Source organism: Anser anser, assembly GCF_964211835.1.
Source record: "Anser anser genome assembly, chromosome: 1".
In the NCBI taxonomy this organism is placed as follows: Eukaryota; Metazoa; Chordata; class Aves; order Anseriformes; family Anatidae; genus Anser; species Anser anser.
Genome location: NC_139720.1, coordinates 168,061,400 through 168,085,214, shown reverse-complemented (window position 1 = coordinate 168,085,214; position 23,815 = coordinate 168,061,400). Strand labels below are relative to the sequence as shown.

The 23,815-nt window shown below is 37.7% G+C and overlaps 1 protein-coding gene across 19 annotated transcripts in view; it reads left to right on the top strand.

Annotated features, from left to right (window-relative positions):
- Positions 1 to 23,815, top strand: part of LOC310892434 (uncharacterized protein) — a 93,172-nt gene that overhangs the window by 51,171 nt on the left and 18,186 nt on the right. For 5 of the 19 annotated variants that reach the window (XR_014578115.1, XR_014578116.1, XR_014578117.1 and 2 more), the window contains exon 2: positions 18,807 to 18,939. The exons of 4 other annotated variants lie outside the window; for them this stretch is intronic. The gene's annotated coding sequence lies outside the window, so the exon portion shown is untranslated. Of the gene's footprint in view, positions 1 to 379; positions 4,127 to 18,806; positions 18,940 to 23,815 lie in introns of those variants that run through there. 10 more of the 19 variants (XR_014578126.1, XR_014578127.1, XR_014578128.1 and 7 more) reach the window with 5 other exon arrangements.

Genomic DNA, 23,815 nt, shown 5'->3' with positions numbered 1-23,815 from the left:
TAAAACTGGAGTTAGTTCAAAAATAAGTCTGGTGATTCTGCTTATTTAATTTCCTATACTCTCACTCCCAAGGGTACTATAAGGATCTTGATATCTTAGGAACAGAATGCTGTTAAAAAAATTCTGCAGAGGAGGAAGCTGTTTCTCCCTGTTGTCAATTAAACAATATTGAGCTCACTTACTTGTGGCTGAACTGGTCTGTAACACTCCAAAATACTTTTAATCTTGTTTCAAAACCCTTAAGTGGGAATTAATTTAACATACAACTTGTAAGTGGTTAATGCTGTGATTAATTACTCAATTAAGTACATCTATTTAATTTTTAATTTTGATATTTTTTTCGCTCTTTGGTTTCCAACTATTTCCTATCACATTCCAGGTATTGATATTGCCAGTTTGGACAAAATCGAAGTTGCCATCAAGTTCATCTGCAACTTTCCCCAAGAAAAACCAGAATCCTGTGAAACTGGGAAAAAGTCTACAAAGTGTTATAATACTAATTTTTCACTTAGTGTACATTGTATTTCAGATGTTTGAAAATTGGTTTAAAAATAATAATGATGAAATATTTTCTTGCAGAAAAGACTTCTCTGTTCTACTTTTTCCACTTATTCCATGTTGGATTTTTATCAACAAAACTGACTAAGTTTTATAAAAATGGTATTCAGAATAAAAGGTTTGTTTTTATTTGTGTGAAGACATCCTTTTTTAAAATTATCTAATCAGTTGAAACAATACTTGGAATTTTTGTAAATATGATACATTGGTGATGAAAGTCTTTTGATATTATTTTGGCCATCTGATCTTATATGTGGCTTGCAGTAATCTACTTGTTGCTTAAAATTAAATAAAATCTGAAACATATCTTTCTCTGAGCTGTAGCTCTTTTCAGTTGGCTACTATTTAAGTAACTATAAAAGTGTCATAATTTGACCTCCAAAATAATTCGTATGATTGATATGGGTGTGTCTGAGTAATGTGGATGTGTCTTGCAAAGCAGCCATTCCCAGGAAAAAAAGGCACATATTAAACAATGTGCGAAGATGATTTGCATCCAGTTATAAGCTTTTTAAGAAGGTCACTGAAAAGATTTTTTTGAAGTATGACTGAGAATCTGCTCGTTTTCTGTAGTCATTAGTGGTTTATTCTGCCTGAATGCAGCATGCTGTACTGTAAAAAATAAAAATAAAAAAAAAAAATCCTGTAGTTCAGTGTCTTCAGCTAATGGATTCTTCTAATCTCATCTTTGTTTGAACTCTAAGCTTCACATGCCATAGCTCTGTTTAGTGTCATATTGCCACAACTACTTCAGTTTACTGATCAGTTACCCAGGTTTTCCTGAATAGCAAAGGAAAGCAAAAGTTGGCCGATATTGTAAAAGATGCATTTCAGCCACCATCATGAAAGAGATGCTGAACCGTATATATCGCTCAAGGCCCTTTGCCAGGTGAAGGAAGCGGCTGCAATACTGCACTTTTTGCATCCAGGACATTGGGGCTATATTGGAGTGCCAGGTAGCACTCTAAATCAAGGCAAAAATGTATCCCCAATTTTCAGTTAATGCTTTTACTGAAAGGCAATGTCACAGCTAGTATTAGCAAGCAAGAATCTGTAGAGTTCTTTATCGACATCTCATCAGAGACGTGGGCTCAGGAATACCAGTGGAGCAAAGCTTGGAGGCCTTCCTCTTGCTCCCTGTTGTCTTCAAGAATGATAATCTTGCACTAAACCCACTGAAAGGACAAAACTTTTGAGTATGTTGAGTCAGCCTCTGGATCCTTTTGTGATTTCTCCTGGAATTAACAATGCTACTTTTAATTCAATAGGGTAGATATTCCATTCTCTGGTGTAGTGAAATGCTGTTCAAGATCTTTGTGCTGAATAAGCTAGTTAAGCGGTAAGGGTCTGTTTCTATGAATTATTTAGTGAAGATGTTATTTCTTGACTCAGAGGGAGGAAGCTCATGTCATCATGAGCTGGATGACATGTATTTTAGAAAAAAAAACCTGACAGATCATGACATGTCAGTCAAAGCAGTTCTCAAACTCCAACTACACTCAGAGAGCAAAAATTAGCAAGATTCAGCTTTCTAAGATACTGAAGCCCCATTTCTACATCCAGACAAGGGTACCAAAATCATATTTTTGCTCACCTCAAGGGCTGTTGGAGTATTTTAAGCACAATGGAACAGGTTAAAAAAAAAAAAAAAAAGGCATAGTGCACCTCTGCTTTGCTGAATGTGGACTCAACACCAGAATTTTATGTACCAAATTTAAAAATATGATCATAAATTCACAAAACTAACTTTAAAATCTTCTTGCTTATAGATTCAGTATGAAAGGAATGTAAAATGGAGTAATAAATATAAATCTGAATTATTAAATATGGAGTTACATTTCTGTGTAATTAATAAAAAATAAGGGAAGATTTATTAACACATTTAGGCTTTTATAAATTTATTAATATTACTTTGTTGCTATTTTCTTGCATGTTTGCTCTAAACAGATCACTTCATTCAAACTATGATAAAAATACTGCTGAAAAATAATGACATTGACCATAGGCAACTCACGTTTTCCTTTTCTTAGTCTCAAAATATAACATCTGAAGTATAATATATTTTCAAAATTCTGGTTTGATTACTGAGATTTAATACTGTATTTAGTTTTGGTGAAGAATCTCTTTTAATGTTAGTAGAATGAAACCATGAATTTATGCTTTGTGAATACATGTGTGTCAATTTAATCAGGAGTGGTCTTGAAACATTAGGACAATGAATAGAGTTTACTTCAAAACTACTCAGGTAAAATTCTCATTCATTTCAACGTTAAGGTCATTAATCTATAAATACAAGGACTTTGTAAAAACAGAATCATGACATTGCTTTGCAGCTAAGCAAATTACATTTGGCAGGTGGCAGTAGGTGGCATTATTACACATTGTCTGCCAAGTTCTTTTCCTAGCTTGCAAGTAAATCCACAATGTTGATAGATGTTTTTCTGTGAGTTTTACATTAAGTTATGCTCCAGCTGAGACCATAGCCTTTGGAAAGGTGCTAAGTAAGCAGCAGGGCAGTTTCCTCTCTTTTTTAGAATTTGAATAAGTTCTCAAAAGTGAGAGTTTCTCTGCATACCAGGTGTTGTGTAATGACATTATTCCTGGAAGGGAGATTGACTTCATGCTGTGTGTGGTCGCCTTCATTTTACAGCTGCTATGATGCATGTGTGTGTGTTGACATAATAAGCGACATTTAAAGTCTGTTCACACTATGTCCTTGATTTCTCCCCCACTGGAAAATTCACTTATAAGCCTGTGAAACTCTACCACTGAGCAATGAGGCAGGACCTTTATAAGGGGCTACTGAAATTGAAAGAAGATTGTAGTGTACAGGGAAAGCTAATCCAATTAAAATCTTACTATCAAAGTCAGTTGTAATAGATTAAGAGTGTGATTGATTATACCTTTCCGGGGGAAATCTTCAAATTTATCTGTAAGCATATGTTTAACACCATTTTAGTTTACCACTAAGATAAATAAAAAGGTATCCTCTACATTTTGTCCTTTGGTGATGTTTCAATAACTAATAAAATATATTCACAGGAAGTATTTTTAAATAATTGTAGCCCAGTTTAGAAAATATTTCCATCAGCTATTTTCAGAGCTGCAAATTCTGTAAGTGTGAAGCTTATATATAAACTACAACCCATTTCAACCTAATGCCTATCTACATCCTGCACACCGTTATTCAGTAGCTTGCAGTCAAAGACAGAAAAGGAATAAAAGTAAAGACTAAGGATGCATAAAATCTATAGAAACTGATTAAACAATTACTCATGAGAATGGATTAATATGTAGCTATCTATTCTCAAAGGGGACAAATACGTCTAGTGGACAAACAATTAACTTCTTAGCATATGCTAGAAGAAAGAGATTTCAATTACAGCAATTTTAATAAACCTCTTACTAGTATTCCAAAGCATAAGGAGATAAGTGAGTTCAGGATTAATTGCTATTAATTGGGAAGGTGAAAGTATTTTCAGAGGCATACATTTCCATTTGCAAGATTAACTGGGAACAGTGTAGTCAAAGTACCTCAGACCACTACCACCATTAACTGCCATTTACATTTACACTTTACATTTACATTACTGCCAGCTCTATATAGTAGCACCAACAGTCTTCTTGTCAAGATCGTGAACCCTGGACTTCTGTCAATACTGCCTTTTTGCTACCAAATAAAAGGCATTTTCTGACACTTGGGACAAATGGCACAGCACAACCACCACATAAACTTTCTCCACTCCCCAAAATGATTTTTCTTCATACTTCTTATTGGAATAATTCCTGGGCATATTTTACACTTCCAGCTGTTCAGAGAGCATTGTCCGGTTGCCACAGACCAAAACCATTCTGAGTATGGTTAATATCAAACAATGAAGATAACTGCATGCCAGGATTTCTGTCTCTCCTCTTTCTGTTTAGGAAGGATTGTTAGACATTCCTGATTCTGTCCTTGTTTACATAATTCTCAATAAATCCATTGAGGTTGTAAGTAATCCTTTGGAGTCACACAAATATTGTGAGATCAGAACCTGGTTCACAGTGCTGGTTTTAAAGGCCTAGTTTGAAAATCCTAAATTACCCTCATAAATATAAGCTAGAGATCCAAGCAGCTCCATGGTGACAGAGCCAATCAAGGAGCAGGACTTTATTAGGGTCCAAGTCATCACATGTTAAGGCAGCTAGCAGAAAAAATGCCACACGAATAGCATCCTTGATGATCTTGCTTCTACCTACTTATGTGCATCAAGTCAAGGCTAATAACTGAAATGTGTCCTAATCTAGTTGAAATAAATCCCTCCGTGAGAGTTCCTTTGTGGATTTAGTCTGAAGTCATTCAAGTAACAAAATTTTGTTCTTATGATTAAGTACCTACCAGCTGTAAGGTAGACAAGGGTTCTGAACTTCATATGCTGTCTGCTGGAGCTGTCACCTACTGACCAAAATCTTAATTAACAACTATTATTACTGAATGCTACTTTGTACACAAGCCATTGATTTTTTTTTTTACTTTTTAGGTTTTTTTTGTGAGCATTTAGCTTATTTTATTTTCATTCTTGAAACACATCCAGCTTTCTAGAAAAGAGTACATTAAATCTCTATGAAATCAGGGCATGCCTTCTATTAATCATCCAAAGCTACAACTCTGGTCAAACAAATAAAATGGCAAAGCACTTTCTGAACATGTTAATAGAGATGTCATTACATCTAAAACCTTAACAAACAGAACAGAATAATCTTGAAATAAATGAAATATGTAATCTTACAGAAATATATGACTTACCTGCATTTACAGCTCATCATTCTCTTAGTATCTATGAAAAAAAATATATATGGAATTTTTCAATACCGTAGTTCTGACAGAAATCTTTGTATATAATATAGCTGCACTATGGACAGACAAAAGAAAAGTCCTGTTCATGGTGATTGTGTTTTGCTGTTTGTCCAAAGAAATGCTTTAAGCTATACAGGCAAAAGAGGTCTTTGGTCACTATAAGCTGTTTTGTGGTAAGCAATGAAAGGGGAAGAACTCAGGGTAAAGTCTACTGAAATATATTACCAGAAATGGTTTTGAACCAAAGATAGGCAGCAAGGGTTGCATAATATCATAATTCACCATTTTGGTATATTCATGGGGAAAAAAGTACTTTTATGGATTTTGTACCCAAAAGATTAATCTCAGTATAACAACCACTGAACGGATTTTATTGTAGCACAAGTCTGGGACTCTGTTTAGCATTAGTGATGGCTCACTACAAGTACCTATTTGGATAACATAGTTCCTGTTTTTGCCTATCCTTAGTAGATATTAATTTCTTGATGCTTTATCAGGGTGACAGTTACTGCTATCAAGGGAAAATGTATCAGTAATTTACTGATTTTCTTTTCATAGGGACAGTGAAACTGAAGGACCACTGGGAAATATGCACTATAGTTTCTTTAAAAATATTTGTGATTTACTAGTTGAAGTTCAGTGCTAGAAAGAACATTTATTGAATAAGTCCATTTCAAGTTTGTAAAGATAATGACTGGAGATGAAAAACTGAAGATGTTTACTTGCTTTGGTGCCTGAGTTAGAAGGAACAGTGGATCCTAAATGGCAATGGGAAAGCAATGAATTCCCATAGCTGCAGGTGTAAAGCTCTGGTTTGAACACAGAGATCCCAGTGGATAACCATATTTTGCTAATGCTTCTTTAGGAAGTGGGGTACACTTTGACATAATGATGTGCAGATATTGCAGAATGGCGTGTTCATTAAGAAAAGTTTTACATCTTATCACATCCAGCAGGAAAAAACAGTACAGCATGATTAGGAGGTTTGTAGTGTGGATATCACCAATCAAGGTGGGAAAGCAACACTTGGCTACTAGTGGTTTAGGGCCTTGGATCACTCCTGAGGTATACATACCAAGCAATCATGGAGAAAATATAATGTTAAATGGGGCTTAGTGTGGCTGAAATAACAGAAGCACATTATACACATACAGCCATAGCTTCCTTTTCCTTCCTTCTTTCGTTTCTTTTTCTTTCTTTCTCTTTTTCTCTTCCTTCCTTCCTTCCTTCCTTCCTTCCTTCCTTCCTTCCTTCCTTCCTTCCTTCCTTCCTTCCTTCCTTCCTTCCTTCCTTCCTTCCTTCCTTCCTTCCTTCCTTCCTTCCTTCCTTCCTTCCTTCCTTCCTTCCTTCCTTCCTTCCTTCTTTTTTCTTGCTTTCTTTCTCTTTCTCTTTCTCTTTCTCTTTCTCTTTCTCTTTCTCTTTCTCTTTCTCTTTCTCTTTCTCTTTCTCTTTCTCTTTCTCTTTCTCTTTCTCTTTCTCTTTCTCTTTCTCTTTCTCTTTCTCTTTCTCTTTCTCTTTCTCTTTCTCTTTCTCTCTTTCTCTTTCTCTTTCTCTTTCTCTTTCTCTTTTTCTCTTTCTCTTTCTCTTTCTTTCTCTTTCTCTTTCTCTTTCTCTTTCTCTTTCTCTTTCTCTTTCTCTTTCTCTTTCTCTTTCTCTTTCTCTTTCTCTTTCTCTTTCTCTTTCTCTTTCTCCTTTCTTTCTCTTTCTTTCTCTCTTTCTCTTTCTTTCTCTTTCTTTTTCTTTCTGTCTCTTTCTATCTCTTTCTCTCCTTTTTTCTTTCTTTTTCTTCTTTTTCTTTTTTCCTTTTTCCTTTTTCCTTTTTCCTTTTTCCTTTTTCCTTTTTCCTTTTTCCTTTTTCCTTTTCCTTTTTCCTTTTTCTTTTTCTTTTTCTTTTTCTTTTTCTTTTTCTTTTTCTTTTTCTTTTTCTTTTTCTTTTTCTTTTTCTTTTTCTTTTTCTTTTTCTTTTTCTTTTTCTTTTTCTTTTTCTTTTTCTTTTTCTTTTTCTTTTTCTTTTTCTTTTTCTTTTTCTTTTTTTTTCTTTCTTTTTCTTCTTTCCCTCTTTCACTCTCTTTCTAATGGAGGAAGACTTACACCCTCTTTCTGTAGTTCTTTCATAGGTAGGCACCCATTCAAGAAGCAGATATGCACCTTCACCTCCCAGCTCACATGAAGTGTGTGTGTGTGGTGGGGGGGGGGGTTGAATCCACATCTGCTGTGTGCCAAGGGGGCTCAGCTAGTTCTCCAAGTGCTGGTCTGCATGCAGGCAAACAGCTTAGTAAAAGTGATGTTGCTGTGCATGGGATGAGCAGCAGATATAGCAAGAGGGTGTGAGGACTACACAGCTGTGGTGAGGCAGTCGGTTGGCAGGGACTGGAATGATGAACTCAGCCCTTTAGCTAGGACTGCTTGTACCTTCTTAAGCTCATCGGTGGGGGGAGAAATGCATCTTTCAGCATCTCTGTATTACTTCCAGATGTGATTTGGGGGTGGAGAAGAGCTTTAAACTGTCTTGGACTCTGTTGTGTTCTAGCTGACAATGTCCTGGATTTCAGGATGTCTCCTTTAAAACTACCAGAAGTATTGCCAATGGCATTTATTAAAACCGTATAGGATCTGCTGCAAATATACAGTCCAACTCACAACATACACAGCAGACCCCATGAGTTCTCTCAGATATTTTCTTTTTTAGTCATCTTGATTTTTCATTATCGGCTTAGAGAAATATTTTGTTTCTGCAGTGGTGGAGTGAGTCATAGTGGAGCCTCTCATTTAAATGTCTTTAGATGGATACTTGTGCATTTGCTTCAGTATAGAACCAAGATGAGACTAGAAATGAGATGGATTTTATAATGAATGTCAAAATGCCAATTTATTTGCAACAGTAAAATAGAGTTTGTGGATATAAATCATTTTCAAACAAAAGAGCCTGTCTTAATTTGTTCCAAATTTCAATGCCTTTGAGTGGTATTTCATAATGGGCAAAACTCCTTGAACAAGAAGTTATTCTACGAAGAATGACAGGCCCCAAAAAATCTTTCCTAGAACTTGGCTTCTGGAGCAGGTTTTCACTGAAGATGGCACTAGAAAACTCGCAACAGAAACTGGTTATCTGCATTCTTGGCATAATGCATAGCTCATCGCCCACTGGAAAGAGCCTCTTCTGGTGCCTAAATCACATTGTTCTTTATGGACTCTATTAAGGTATTACTAAATCTAGTGGGGACTTACCCAGGTTTCCCTTATGTTCTTGGTTTTTTGTTTTTGTTTTTGTTTTTTTGTTGGTTGGTTGTTGTTGGTTTTTTGTTTGTTTGTTTTTTCCACTAGCATATTTTCTCACATTGCAAAGCTGTAAACATGGGAAATTACTATCAGATACAATGGGCACAAGTAGAAGTCTGAGTGTGTCTCCTGTGCTGATCATCTCCCATACTGTAAACGTCCCTGATTTATGCATTTGCTAAAGGAGAAGGAAGGATAATCTAGCAGAAAGTTGCTGTTAGGAAGTTAGGAAGGATTAGGAAGGATTAATGTTATTTTACTAAATTAAAACTAGTTTCATCTATAGAAGGATATGTTTTGCCTTAGGAAAGAATAGATAAAATGAAATTCCATGCAATACATTTAAACGGATCACTGAAAATATATTTGAAAATAATGACACAACTACGATGTTTAATATGTAATGTGAGCTAGAGCCTTATATCAAAGTTCATATCTCAAGCTTTCCCTTTGTCTATAACTTTGTCTATTATGAGATATTCGTTTGGTGTCATTATACTTTATTGTGTCAAAATGTACACTGCTAAAGACTTTAATCCAGAGATTACTGCAACAATAGAATCACAGCTCCAAAATGTGTACTTGGCTATTCAGAAAACTTTAATCCCTAGAGCTGCATTGTATTTAAAAAGCAATATTTTGTATAATCCTGCATGCACATATTGCTGCATGTCTGCGTGCTTAAATCCTTACAAAAATGCTCCAAACCAACCTGCTTACCATTTGTTCTGCTACAGTTTTCAGTAATTAGGGGATCAATTAATTAAAAGATCAAAAGCACCAAATAGTAGGTCAATTATGATTTTCCTTTTAAAACATATTTTATACGCTTCTATATATAAACATAAAATAGCTGTTCATATTGAAATAATCTTTGGGCTTCAAAAGAACAGATGCATCTGAAGCCAAAAGTACCTTTTTTTTTTCTTATTTTTTGACATACATAATTCTTAAATGAACATAAGGCTTAACACTGTAGCAAAATAGAAACCTGTGTGTACAACAAATGTGATGGCTGCACTTTTCAAAGGAAAACACCAAGTCTTGCTTGATAAAAACATGATAGTGCAAAATGGCTAGAGAGTACATAAACATGTAAGGCGGGAAAAGTGTTTAAATGCCATTTCTGATATGCAGGGACACATTCCTAGTGCTATTTCTCCTTATTAGAATAGACTCATGTTGACATGGCAAAATTGAGTTAGAAATTTTCACATTGGTCATGCCCATCATTGTTCGCACTAACCCATCATCTCACCACTGCCAGCTACATTTGTCCCAGCAAATGTAAGCATCATCTTTTCTCTCCTGATACTACACTCCTGATAGCTTACCTTCCTGAGACCCTGTTTTCTACATCCATTCCTCACTTTCTCAACTTGAACAAACCAAGATACCAGACTCTTTGCCCCTCTTGCACTTTCCACAAAGGAAGATCTCCTCTCTCACCCTCCCATTTCACATCCCACCTCCCATACCATGGTTGGCTTTGAACCTGGAAATGCAAATATTGTCACCAGTTTAGTTTCTCTGTTCCTGAAGGATTTAAGGGGGATAGGGTACAGGAGGTGGGGCTGGGAGCTTTTGCCTTAGATCAGTTTATTCTCACAAATTTGCCACAATGATGATGGAGCAGCTCCCTGGTCCTTATGACTGGGACATTGTTGCCTGGAATGCACTGTCCCTGAATCCCAGGCGTTGTTAATGCTACTTGGACAGTTGATCAATAAGCTGCATTTACATGGTTCCTGGATGCAGTCTGGGCATTCCTGTGCTATAAGATCCTCTCCATTGTCTGAGGGTTTGAGACTCCTCACATGGCTGTTTGTAACAATTTGGATGTCTGTATAGTTGTGAACCTTCTCTAAATACTTTCTGCCATTTACCAAACTAGCAGAAAAGCTGTTTGTTTCACTCATATTCCCTCATGTAATTAGTTTTTCTTTTCAGCTGCTTTCTGTTCTGTCTCTGTTTCTCTTTGTTCCTGATACTTAGTGTTATATATACTCAGAAAATAAACAAGAAAATTAACACTCTGGGGATATGTAAATCATATTTTTTTCTGTTATAATTTTTTACTTTCTGTCCCTCCATAGCATTTTTTTTTCTGGGAAGTCTGTATTCAAAATGGAATTTTTAATTGGAATCCACTTTGTTTCATTATCCCTAGCAGGCAGAAAATCTAAAACTTCTTTTAAAAAGTTTATTTAAAATATCGTAACTTAAATGATACCTTTTTTTTTTTTCCAAAGATATTTCTTTATAGGAAAACTTGCAAATGAATATCCATTTAGGAGCGGTTTGTTTTTTCCTATTGTACTGCCACAATGTTGTTGCCTACAAATGCTACGCCATGAAGTTTTCGACAGATGAATGCCTAGATCCAAGAGAGTATATGATCGTCCATTTAAATTTTTTCAAAGCCAAATGTTAAACATCACGGCAAAAGCTTTTTACATTCAGACTGCAATAAGGGATAAGATGCACTGAGAAGAGGTTTCTATAGAACTTCTCTTATTTGTATTGTTTTAAAGAATCTGAAAGGTGTTTCTGTTATCTTTAGTTGGTCACTGAAGACGAAGGTATTACATCCATGGGCAAATCAGATGATATGAGGCTGCACTACCACTCACTGGATTGTGTTACATATAGTAATAAATTGCTATGGCTTAGACCTGGGACAAACACCATTTTCGCAAACTACTCTTGGGCATAGCTTGGAAGACAGGATTGATAGTATTGATGACTATTTTCAATAGCCATTTTGAATGTGACCCGTTTCAGAATGTAGATGTGTTTGATAATAAGAATAAGGGATGCTTCATATTGTTGCAAACAAAGGCAGAAAAATGCTACAGACCTGTTCTATATATAGAATTCTCTCTCTCTATATATATATTTGTTCTATATATACGGCAGCCTTAGCACTGCCTTGAGAAATATTTGGATCTAATCTCCATTTGCAGAGATAGAAACAAGATATAGCCAACTTAATTTTATTGGCAAAGGGAAATCATTTCTCTGTTACTTAACATGGCATAATCAATCTCTGAATACTTCCTCAGATTTCCTATGTTATCACCCAATCATGAATTCAGGCCCACTTGCAAAAAAATTTGTGTAAATGCTTCTAGGCATTTTTTCCTTGTATTTTTTTTTCCTCCCAGAAGTATAGTGGGTTTACATGGCAAGGTTTTGGTAGCAGTGGAGAAGCTGCCCCATGTTAGATAAGGGCCCCACCGCTGGCCAGAGCCAAGTCAATAAGTGACGTTGTTTGCACCTCTGTGGGAGCATATTTAAGAAAGGAACAAAAAACTGCTGGGGAACAGCAGCTGGGAGACAGAGGGGACTAAGAAAACAGCCTTGCAGATACCAAGGTAGGTGCAGAAGGAGGACAGGAGGTGCTCCAGGCATGCAGCAGCAGTTCCCCTGCGGCCTGTGGAGAGGCCCCTGGTGGAGCAGGCTGTCCCCCTGCAGCCCATGGGTCCCACACGGAGCAGATCTCCACGCTGCAGCCCGTGGAGGAGCCCCCGGTGGAGCAGGTGGATGTGGCCTGGAGGAGGCTGCGGCCCATGGAGAGCCCCCGCAGCCCGTGGAGAGGAGCCCCCGCAGGAGCAGGGGGTCTGGGGGGAGCTGCCACCTGTGTGGGACCCATGCTGGAGCAGTTTGCTCCTGGGGGATGGACTCCGTGGTATGGAGCCATGTGGGAGCAGCTCTTGAAGAGCTGCTGCCTGTGGGCAGCCCCCGCAGGCTCAGTTCGGGAAGGACGGCATCCCGTGGGAGGGACCCCATGTGGAGCAGGGGCAGAGAGTGACCGTGAAGGAGTGGCGGAGACGAGGCGTCAGGGACTGACCGTAGCCCCCATTCCCCTGTTCCCCTGCACTGCTCAGGGGGAGGAGGTGGAAGAGGTGGATGGGGAGAAGGTTTCTTTCCTTCATTTCTCACTTCTCTAGCTTGTTAGTAATAGGCAATACATTTTATTATCTCCCTACTCTGAGTCAGTCTTGCCCATTACGATAATTGTTGAGTGATCTCCCTGTCCTTATCGCAACCCTTGAGCCCGTTCCATTGAACTTTCTTCCCCTTCCCCTTTGAGGTGCGGGAGTGAGAGAGTGGCTGAGGTGGAGCTCAGCTTCCCACCTGAGTAAACCACCATAACAGCAAACACCCATATATATGTTTGTTTTTTTTTATATATACCCATGTCTTGTTTTTTGTGTCTGCCCAGTCTTTACAAAATTACAGAACACATTGATCCTTCTTTTTGAAGTGCATTGCACAAATAATCTCTTTAAGTGCATTAGGACCTTGCTTACCTGTGGGATTTTTAGCATTATCAAGACCTTCCAATCATACCAAAAGACATGAAAATATTCCTGCATTAAGCCAAGCTGCAAAAAAATTTTGCCGAGATTTATGTGGATAGTAAATCATCATGCTGTTCCTAATCCTCTCTGCTCACCCAACTGAAAGTGTTGTTACATTTGGGCAGCAGTGAATGCAAGGTAGTTAAAAAGCATGGGGAAGCAGCAGCAGCAGCAGCAAGGAGACTACATATTTCATCAGCTATTGTCATTTAAGCTTATTGTGAACAAATACTGTGTCTGACTGTATTTCATCACTGTGGTCCTATCTGCCATACTCCTGTCCCTCTGCATTTTCCTCCTGGCCAGGCAGGTGCCTATTTCTGATTAGCTGTTTTCTCTCTGTGCCAATGTTCCTCTTATGAGTAACTCTGTATGCTATCTCATCACCCCTTCCCTCATATATTCTTTTTATTGGCTGGATGGTTGCACTCAAAGAATTGCAGTCAATGGCTCGATGTCCAAGTGGAGTATGGTAACAAGTGGTGTTCCTCAGAGGTCTGTATAGGGACTGGCGCTGTTTAACATCTTTGTTGGTGACATGGACAGTGGGGTCAAGTGCACCCTCTGTAAGTTTGTTGATGACATCAAACTGTGTAATGTGCTCAACATGCTGGGGGGAAGAGATGCCGTCCACAGGTATCTGGACAGGCTTGAGAGGTGTGCAAATGTCATGAGGTTCAACCAGGCCAAGTGCAAGATACTGCATCTGGGCCAGGGAAATCCCAAGCATAAATCCAGGCGGGGGGAGGGGGGGGGGGAATGGACTGGGGGCAGCCCTGAAGAGAAGGACCTAGGGGTGTTGGTTGGTGAGAAGCTCAACATGAGCCAGCAATGTGCACTTGCGTCCTAGAAAGTCAACCATATCCTGGGCTGCATCAAAAGAAGCATGGCCAGCAGGTCAAGGGAAGTGATTCTCCCCCCTCTACCCTGCTCTCATGAGACCCCAACTGGAGTACTGGTCTGGGGCCCCCAGCAAAAGAAGGACATGGACCTGTTAGAGCAAGTCCAGAGGAGGGCCACAAGGGTGCTCAAAGGGCTGGAGCACCTCTCCTACAAAGACAGGCTGAGGGAGTTGGGGCTGTTCAACCTGGATAGAGAAGGCTCCAGGGAGACCTTATAGAGGCCTTCCAATACCTAAAGATGGCCTACAGGAATGTTGGGAAGGGACTCTTTATCAGGGTGTGTAGTAATAGAACAAGGGGGAATGGTTTTAAACTAAAAGAGAGTAGATTTAGATTAGGTATATGGAAGAAATTCTTTACTCGGAGGGTGGTGAGGCACTGGACCTGGTTAATCAGAGAAGCTGTGGGTGCCCCATTCCTGGAAATGTTCAAGGCCATTTTGGATGGGGCTTTGAGCAACCTGGTCTAGTGGGAGGTGTCCCTGCCCATGGCAGGGGGGTTGAAACCACGTGATCTTTAAGGTCCCTTCCAACACAGATAATTCTCTGATTCTATGATTCTTTTTTACCTGGACTGAAATCCTGCTCTGGTCCCTCAGCTCCTTCTCCACAGTGGTATGAACATCTGTCATAGATTCTTTCATTCTCATTGTTTCATTAAGACTAGACCAGTTTGTCAACTCAGTCTCACAGTACCATTTGTCTCATTTGCGGGGTCATCTTGCCCCAGTTCTGTACTCCCCAGAAGCCACATTCCTTACTCTCATCTGAGGCCAGGGACCATGTACATTGCCTTGTCCCATTCCTTGCTCCTCTTATTGTGCATTCATCCAATCTTCTCTTTTCTATGCCAGGGCCCACTGTAGTCGTTCCCTTCCCTACATATTTCCTATTCCTATTTCATAACATTATCACCTGTTTGCAAATATATGTTATCTTTTCTTTCTGTTCTAACAAGAGGGTGCCAGGAGGTACTTTGTAGTTCAGGATAGCTTTATCAAGTGCAAAACGATGTATAAATGGTCAAAGAAGTTCCTGAACCTGGGGTTGTGCTAAGCAGATGACAAGAAAGCCCATATGTCTCCTTTTCCATCTTTCTTTATAAATGCACCCAGTTGAGATTTTTCTGCCCATAAGTTACTAGTTTAGTCCCTGAAATTCTGGTTGTGATTGAATAGTCTTTGAATCTACTGTTTCACAGCTAAAGAAGTAGGCAAACTGATAGATATTTTTTTTAATTACTCAAAATTCCCAAATTGGGAATGTCTTAGAGTATTCCTATATGTTATCTAGAATTTTGATTACCAGTGGTATTTTGATAATGACCATAAAAATCTGTTGCACTCCCTTAATCCTCCCATTATCTGTAAAAGAGCAATACTACATGCTTTAGGTTAATTAGAGCATAATTCCCAAAGCAGTATACATATGCACTGGCACTAAAAATGAAAACTTTAAGCTGGTTGGCTGATTTCATTGCTGCTTTATTATTTACCATCTGTCAGAACATAAACTAGTATGCTATACTGTTCCCTTCCGACCCCTCATATGGATAACACTCACTAGAGAAACACATGGTTGTACAAAGATAACTTGAATTGTCACCCACACAGTGGAACTATGGGTCTTGTTCTCCAAAACACAAATACCACATGCAAGGCAGTAGGCTCCTTGACATACCACTTACGCATGAGATTTCTTAGCACTTTTTAAAATTGTGTATGTATAATAGGTTCTGTAATTTCCATACATCTATGACAAACTGGCAGCAATCTGCATTCTATTCACCAAGTAGCATTGCTTTTCCTTCAGAGGAAGCCCTGTCTTAGAATCCTTCATGAGCAGGGAGTATTTAATACTTAGGCAAAATGCCTTCCCTAAAACTATTTTGAGCTCTTTTATAGATGATCTGCCCTTTAGATTAGTTCAGGTTCACACAGCTGCACAACGAATAGAAATATTTCACAGCTCAATAAATGGGGCAGCTGGTATTTTGATTCATCTCAGAGCAATTTCACCGGGAATCAATAAAGTATAGTGCTCATTTTGAACAAAAGAGCATGTTTGATGGGATATCATCGTTGTCATCATGGTCAGCTTCTAGCTGCCAAGAGATGAATGAATACTTCTCTCAGAGTCTTACCTTTTCTCATCTTTATATACATATCGGCCTCTTACTTACCTATTAGCTATTAGCTCACATTCATTTAAATTAAAACACACACAAAAAAATAAAACTGTTAAACATTTCTTGTATGGAAAACAAAATGCAGTTGAATTTTCCCATGGTTTCTGGAAGGAATTACCAAATAAGGATATCAAATAATAATCAAGAATCCAGAAGCACCTCACTGTTCTAGAATCAGACTTCCATTGCATATTTTAAGCATATTTTAAGGTGGTAACCTCTCTGTTTTTAACCTGGCATGTTTTGCACTTGCCAGTACCATTCTTCCCTCTTTTTCATGTTTTAGTTCAGCAGTCTTTGTAAAAAGGCACTAGTCTGTGTCAAGAGGTTTATCTTACAGTTTTGTCTGCAGAAATATTCTTAAATATTATTTTTTTCTTCTGTCAGTGGTATGTCCTAGTTTTTTCTGTGAGATTTTGCTTGAAAGGCTATTGACAGCATTTTAGATACTCCTTTAACTGTGAAATACAGTGATAATTCATTTATTTTGTGAAGATGAAAAGATGGAGCCAGGAACCATCTCTCTCAATAAAACATTATTTGAAGGTCACTGAAGGTCATATATCTGGCTATTCAAGCCCAAGGCTACATTTGTTTTTAGGATTTGCATTTCCCTCATTTGTTCCCTCTGATTTAAATAGAAGTCCTTTGCATTTTCCTCAAGCCTAATTTTCACTGATCATAATTTCCATTAATTCATAATACAGCTAAATTGGTAATTCCACTTCTACAGTCATATAGTTTTCACTTATATGCTCATATGATCTCTTTTTAGCCTAGAATTTTCAATAGTTGATCTTAGTCCAAAGTTATTTCCTTTTACTGAAATGGAAGTTTGTTCATTCATTCGAGTTAGGCCAGGAGAACCTGAAATAACTGAATAGCAAAAATTTTTGTGTAACTAAGCAATAATTTCTGAGTAAATAAATTAGCAAACAGGAGATTAGCTCTTCTTTCCTTACTGCACATAACTGACCATATCACAATGTGAATACTTTTCAGAAATGGTCTGTATGGGCCAGACTTCATTTTTAGTTTAAATCACAACATTTGAATCAGGCTGTCATGTGCTGCTAATACCTCCTGTCCTCAGCTCAGCCCATTCAGTGACTTGTCTTTCAGCAGATCTATGACGCCTCCATTTTTTTAGTGCTGTGTCTGTCACTCCGATCTCAAACAAGTGGAGGATGGAACAGTGAAGTCAATGGCATTTTGACCACTTCTGATGGTATTCCTGAAAGAAACTGTAGGTGGAAGCAGTAAACTTCACTTTTCTATTCCAGACTCTTGAAGAAGGCTATATATTGACACAGATTAGAGGAATCTATGCTCATGATACTGTACATATTACAAAAATTACAAAGAAAAAAAAAAAAAAAAGAAAGTGTTCCATTCCATGTGGGAATTTGGGCACAAGGAGTCCATTGGTTAACAACAAAATCTTGTCAGTGGGATAGTCAAGTACTTTCTTGCCTCTGTTCACACTCATACCTTTGTATTTCTCAAAGAATGGGCTGGATTTTTCCCTGCGGACTCTAGTAGCCATTGAACTCTAATGGCATGTGGTGTGTAATTAGTCCATTATCTTTACCTGCACTGTAGTTTCTCTACAGTGACATAACAGAATTGTGTTAAATCTGTTCTGCTAGTAACTTCGTATTATTGTGATTTTGGTGAAAAGTAAAAAAAAAAAATAAAAAAATTAAAATTAAATGTGCTTATTCTACTGAGGCATCTTTACTTAATATATTTTTATCAATTGGGAAAAGGTTTATTTTACTTCTCAAAAGCCCTTTTGGCAATAACTTTATCCTGAATGTCAGTATTCCCCATACCCTAAACATTTTTCATTCTTTGGAAAGTATTTTGAAGACACAGCTAAAATGTACTTATAAGAAACAAACAATACTGTTACAAGAGTATTTGGCAACAAAGAAAATTATGTTTTAAAGCTATATATGTGAGAAAAGAATATTGATTTAACTTGCTGTTAAAATATATTGAAACACTTGTGATTTTCCTCTTTTTTTTTTTTTCCTTCTTTTTTTCTTTTTTTCTCCCATGGTTTCACAATAGGAAAAAAGAATAAAATCTTAAAGGTATTTAGATGTTTGGCTGCCTCTGAAGCCAGCACTTGCTAGTTCTGTAAACAAAGGCATATAAGCCAAGCTAGCTGTCTTGATAAATAACATCCATGTTTTAGTGGTAGGCTCTTTGCAGCTCAAAAGCTGTTGTGTTTGGCTTTGTAGTCTTCTGTCTCAGACCCGAGGAAGAACTTTTGTGCCCCAGAGCTTTCCACTTTTCAGCTGAATAGATTTTATCTTCCTACAAACCTGTAAATAGCTACATTCAAAACTTAAATCCTCAAAATCCTCCTCAAATCCTCCTCAAATTCTGCCTAATTCTGTTTATGCCTACAACCATATGGTTCTACTTTTAGCCTAGGCATCTGAAAATGTATCTCTGAGAGCACCCCAAGTCACAGTTTGAGGTGTAGGAAATGTGTTACTGAGGCCAAACCCACAGAGCAATTAGACGACTGAAGTGGGAGATGGAGGAAAGCTTCGTGTCTTGGCTCTTTTCACTTTGTTGGGGTATGGATCTTCTATTTCCGGCTCCCAGGAGAGCAACTCAAAGCTGTGAAACAGGCTAAACATGTCTTCTCTCTTGTTGTAGCTGTGTTACTTTGAGGAGTGAAATGCAGACCAAAAGAAAGCAATGGAAGAAGCATCACAATTCTACCCAAAGGTGACAACACTGAGTAAGAAGAGGGAAATATTCTGATTCCTGTCACACAGTCTTTTAAGTAGTACGTATTGAACATTTATTGAGTTACCTCCAACACCTCTGCTACATCAGAGATTCTGGCCAGTCTAGTAATATCTCTGACTTGGAAGAATAAATGCAGACATCCTGATGGTGGACCTGGAGCCAGAAGGAGGTGGCAAACTCCTCTAAACCTTCACGATTGCCCACTACCACCACCTCCTACCTGAACTTTGTTGAGCCTTGGCAGCTGTACTTCACTTGTGATTGGATCTCATCTGATGTGCAGAGTAATAATGTTTCTAGCTTTGGTTACTAGTAGGGAAGATTTTGGAGGAGGTGTTTTAATACAGAATGGGACATGAGAGAATGAGTCTGGAGATGTTTCTGGAAAAGCAAATATCAACACTGGCATTGCTTGGCAAGGGAAAGGCAACAGGAACAGATTTAATGTCTGAGTAGACTCTCCAAAGGGTTTAAGTACATAAATCAAGCTACCTGCCCCTGCAGGCAGCTCCCATGTTTTAGTGGTCGTACAGTTGTAGCTCAGTTTGTATTTAGAGTTGAAGTTTGCAATGTCTAAAGTAGCCTTTTGGGCTTCTTCATATGACCAAAGGGATACTTTGGGCTGTATATTTATAATGTTGTGTGCATGTCACATTCTAGGCCTGACATTGCATTCCTCGTGTCCAAGGGAAGTTTTAGCTGCACAACAAACTTAGCTCCAGGTTCATAAATAGCCCAAAGACACATTCTTGCTACATGTGGCTATAATTAAAAATGAGCACATATGGCTATTATAAAACAGATGAAACTCTAAGTTTTTCTATTAGAACTGCTCTTAAAATATAGTGGGATTTCCTTTGCAACAAGTCTCAAAGAAATATGTTTTTTTAACCTCTGGACTACAGTTTATCAACCCTGGGTTTGTTTTTAAAAGTGTTCATTCTCTTAGGGGAAAAAAAAAAAAAAAAAGAGAAGTAAGCTTTAGAAAGAATATGGGAATATTAAAATGGGCTTTTTCCCACTGTCCAATGTCTAATGTATAGGAAATTACTGTCTACTGCTGGTGAAGAGACCAAATGTATATTCTGTATAACAGCCAACTAAATGTGCTTTTAACTGCCAGCACTTCAGAGGAAAAGAAAGTGGTGTTTTTTTTGTTTTTGTTTTTTTGTTTTTTTTTTGGGGGGGGGGCACAGGGTGGGGGAGAGATGCTTGCTTACTGTGTCTTCAGTACAAAAGCAATAGATATTATTTTATGTATTTTTCATTTATTAGTAGACACAGAAAGCAAAATCTATCAAATAACACCAATTCTATGATATTCTGAAAAATAATAAGATACTGTGATAAACGATTTTTCCTCCTGTTCTGTCACCATCCTAATTCCTTCTTTATTTTCATGTGATACAGTAAAATAAAGACTTTATGATTTTTTTTTCATTCTCATTTATAAACTTATTTGAAAATTTAATAGTGTTGATTTTATCTAAAGAGCATTTAATTACAGGATAGTACAGCTGTATACAGAACACTTAGCAGTCACCATTTTTGAAAAAAAAAGCTCCGTAAATGCAATGAACAAGTCCCAGACTGAGGGAAACAAGTAATTCTTCTTTAGAAATAGAAATATAATAAACATTTATAGACAGATATAAATCACCAGCTTGTTCATTTATGGGTTGTTAAGCATGATGTTTTTGAAGGCTAAGTCAGCAGGTAGCAGGAAAGGCACAGCAGGTTTTCTGCAGGAATTCCTTTCCTTTGCATGCCCTCCTGGGGCCATCCCCTTTGTTCGGCAGAGTTTGGGGTGAGAGTGGCTATTCTCTAATTGGTTGATGCACGTTGTGTTTTATTTTTGAAGTATAGAATAAATAGAAATATTTCTTCACTTACCATTTTTTTCTGTAGGCCAGCCACAAAGTCATAAAACTCTGAGTGATCTAAAACACTCCAGCTGACTTAAAAAAATAGTTACTTATTTGAGATAAAGACCTAGAAATAAAACCAGGACTACTGTTGGAGGCTGAGAGTTTCTCATCTCAAATACAACATGCAAAAAGAGAGAGAAATAGAGAGATCAGTGAATGAAAGAAAGAATGACATAAAAGGAGTGATAGAAAAAACAGACCCTGAAGACCTCCATTTCACATCCCAACTTCAAAATATACCCAAGAGACATTGCTTCAGCCCTTTTACAAAATCTTTACTTATAACATTCTATAACCACTTAAGTGATTAAGGTTCCTCTGCTTGAGCAACCTTTCCCTTAGAAATTTCTCTATTATCTAACCTAGATTTCTCTCACTGCACTTTTAGCATTTTATTTCTTGTCCCATTCCCAGAGGTCATGAAGACAAATTTGTTTGCCTCTTTGCAGATGAAAGAAATACACTGAACATGATTTCATGTTTTCCCTCATTCTTCTCTTTGCTAAACTAAATTAATCTCCATTTCTCTCATCTTTTCATGAAGATCTTGTTTTCTAGACATTCAGTCATTCATGAAGCTCACCATTATAACACGTTAAAATTGACCCACATCATTCCTGACTCTGCAGACTATTCATCCAGCAGTGATGAATGGTATGGAAGGACTTCTCTATTTCACTCAACTTATGACCCCATCAGCATAAATATCAATAGGTTCACTAGAGATTTGGAGTCATGGAGTTTATCTGACCAAATGCAGATACTTAAATCTGATCTGGTCACCCAAGCTCATCCAGGTAAGAGAAACAGCCAGTTCCAAAGTGCAACTGAGGTCATGCAAAAGGAGATGGCTACATTTTTTCTAAACGCTCATGAGGAAACAGGCTCCAAAGCACCTATTTCCTTTAAGTGTATAGGGATCTCAGAGCTAACTAACTAACTCAGAGTGCAGTTGCCTACTAGTCAGTAATAAGAACCCATAACATCATAGGTTCAGAAGAAAACAGGTTAGGGCATAATTTTGCTGATGTCCTATGTGTGGGCAAGGAGAAATAGGCAACTGTTCCTGTAGGAATTTCATATTTGCCAATAAAAAAACAGTTAACCTCCAGAAGCTGTACAAGCATTTATTAGGATATTGCAGTAAGACATCGGATGTTACCAAAAGATAGGACATTACTTCAGGATATTAAAGTAAGTCCAAGGGTGAACTAGGGGACAGAGCTAGGTGAAGTGACTAAGATTTACCATCAATTATTTTTTTTCTACAGCTCTGCAGTTTAACACGTGTCATCTCCAATATGTGATGTCTGTTTCATTTGTAATAAGTGTGCATTTTTTTATACTGCTATAAATTCTTTTAATATCTGAAAATGTTTTTCCAGTAGACCTAATTCTCCCACTAGGAGCACTGGCAAAATTCCCAGTGACTTGAGAAAAATAATTAAATAAATAAATAAAATGCAGAATAAGGGAACAGGGCTTAAATCAAGAGTGTAAACTGATTAGGTATTTTCATGGTTGGCCTTTGACCTTCTAAATATAATGCCTATTATTCTGTTTCCAAAGGCATCAATCCTGTCACCCTCACTGACTCCCAGACTGTTTCATGCCAGCACTGAGGTACCCCCATGCACCCTTCTTGTATGTCCCTCTCTTCCTTTCAGCCATCAGTGGTTTTAGATTCCTTTTTCTAAACAGATCTTTCAACAGAAGATAAGAGGGCAGAGCACATGCAAATTATCTTAGAGAAGTGGATACTAAATATCTGAATCAGCAACATAACTTCCAACTACTGCACTAATTAATCTCTTATTTATGACTCATTGTCAACTGTACATTTTTGGAGTGCTGACAGATATAGCTGGCATTCAGCAGTAAATAATGTTTCAACGGTCTCTTACAGACTTGGAAGCAATTTAATGCTGTGAATTATTCAAAATAAGATACGGTAATGTATAAACACAGACAAAAAAAATTATTTTCTTCCATCTTAATTACTTATTTTAACTTCTTTATTTGGCTGCTTCTGTACTATAAAATTGTAAGCGTGAAATATCCTTCTCTTTTCTCCTGTGCTTAAACACAACCTAAGCTGTTGGCCCTTACCAAATGATATCCATTAAACAGAAATGTTTGTCAGAACTACCCTCATTACTCAGCAGTCAATGCCATTCACCACCTTGGGCCAAACTGATTTCCTGGGATGATGCACAATTAAGTACATCCCCAGTGCATCTGGTTAAGTAAAGTGTAGAAAGCTACCCATGAATCACAGTACCATACTTTGCTCACTACACTTTCAGCCTTCTGCAATTTTATTGAGGATTTTCCTTCCCGTTCCATGGAAATGATTCTCAGTGAAGCAATTAAACACCCTGGAATGCAAACATTAGAAATACAGCAGATTAGATTAGGCAGGTCTCTCCTGACAAAACTGAAAGGGATTATACCTATTCATGGGTCCAGAAAGTGATTTACAGGGGGTCCTAAAATTGACTAACTGCTTTTAATTATTAAACAGCAAAACTGCTTCAAATAAACAGTCAGAAAATAGTTACTGCTAAAATGTTCTCTCTAGCTCTTCCTATCGTGTCTGTGTATAGTATAGCCTATGCCAGGCGTTTAAAACTAGTTTTAAGAGAAATAACATTAATCTCTTAGTTAAACATATATGCATTATCAACCCAAATTCTGTATGAACAACCTTCCCAGTTGGATTTGTACCTCACACTTGCTCCTTGGAGTAGTTGTTGTAACAGTATAAGGGGTGAAGGTAAATCCAGCAGGTGATTTCTTGCTGAAAACAATGTTTAAGTGAAAGGAAAACTTGTGTAGCATGCCTACTTGTGAACTCAGAAGAGGAGATCATCAAAACCCCTCTATAGTTCACAAAGAGGAGTGTCCAGATCTACAAGTCTCTAATTATCCTTTCTTGGTTCAAGCTGGTCAGCCTATTCTATCACATTTTCAAACTGATAACAT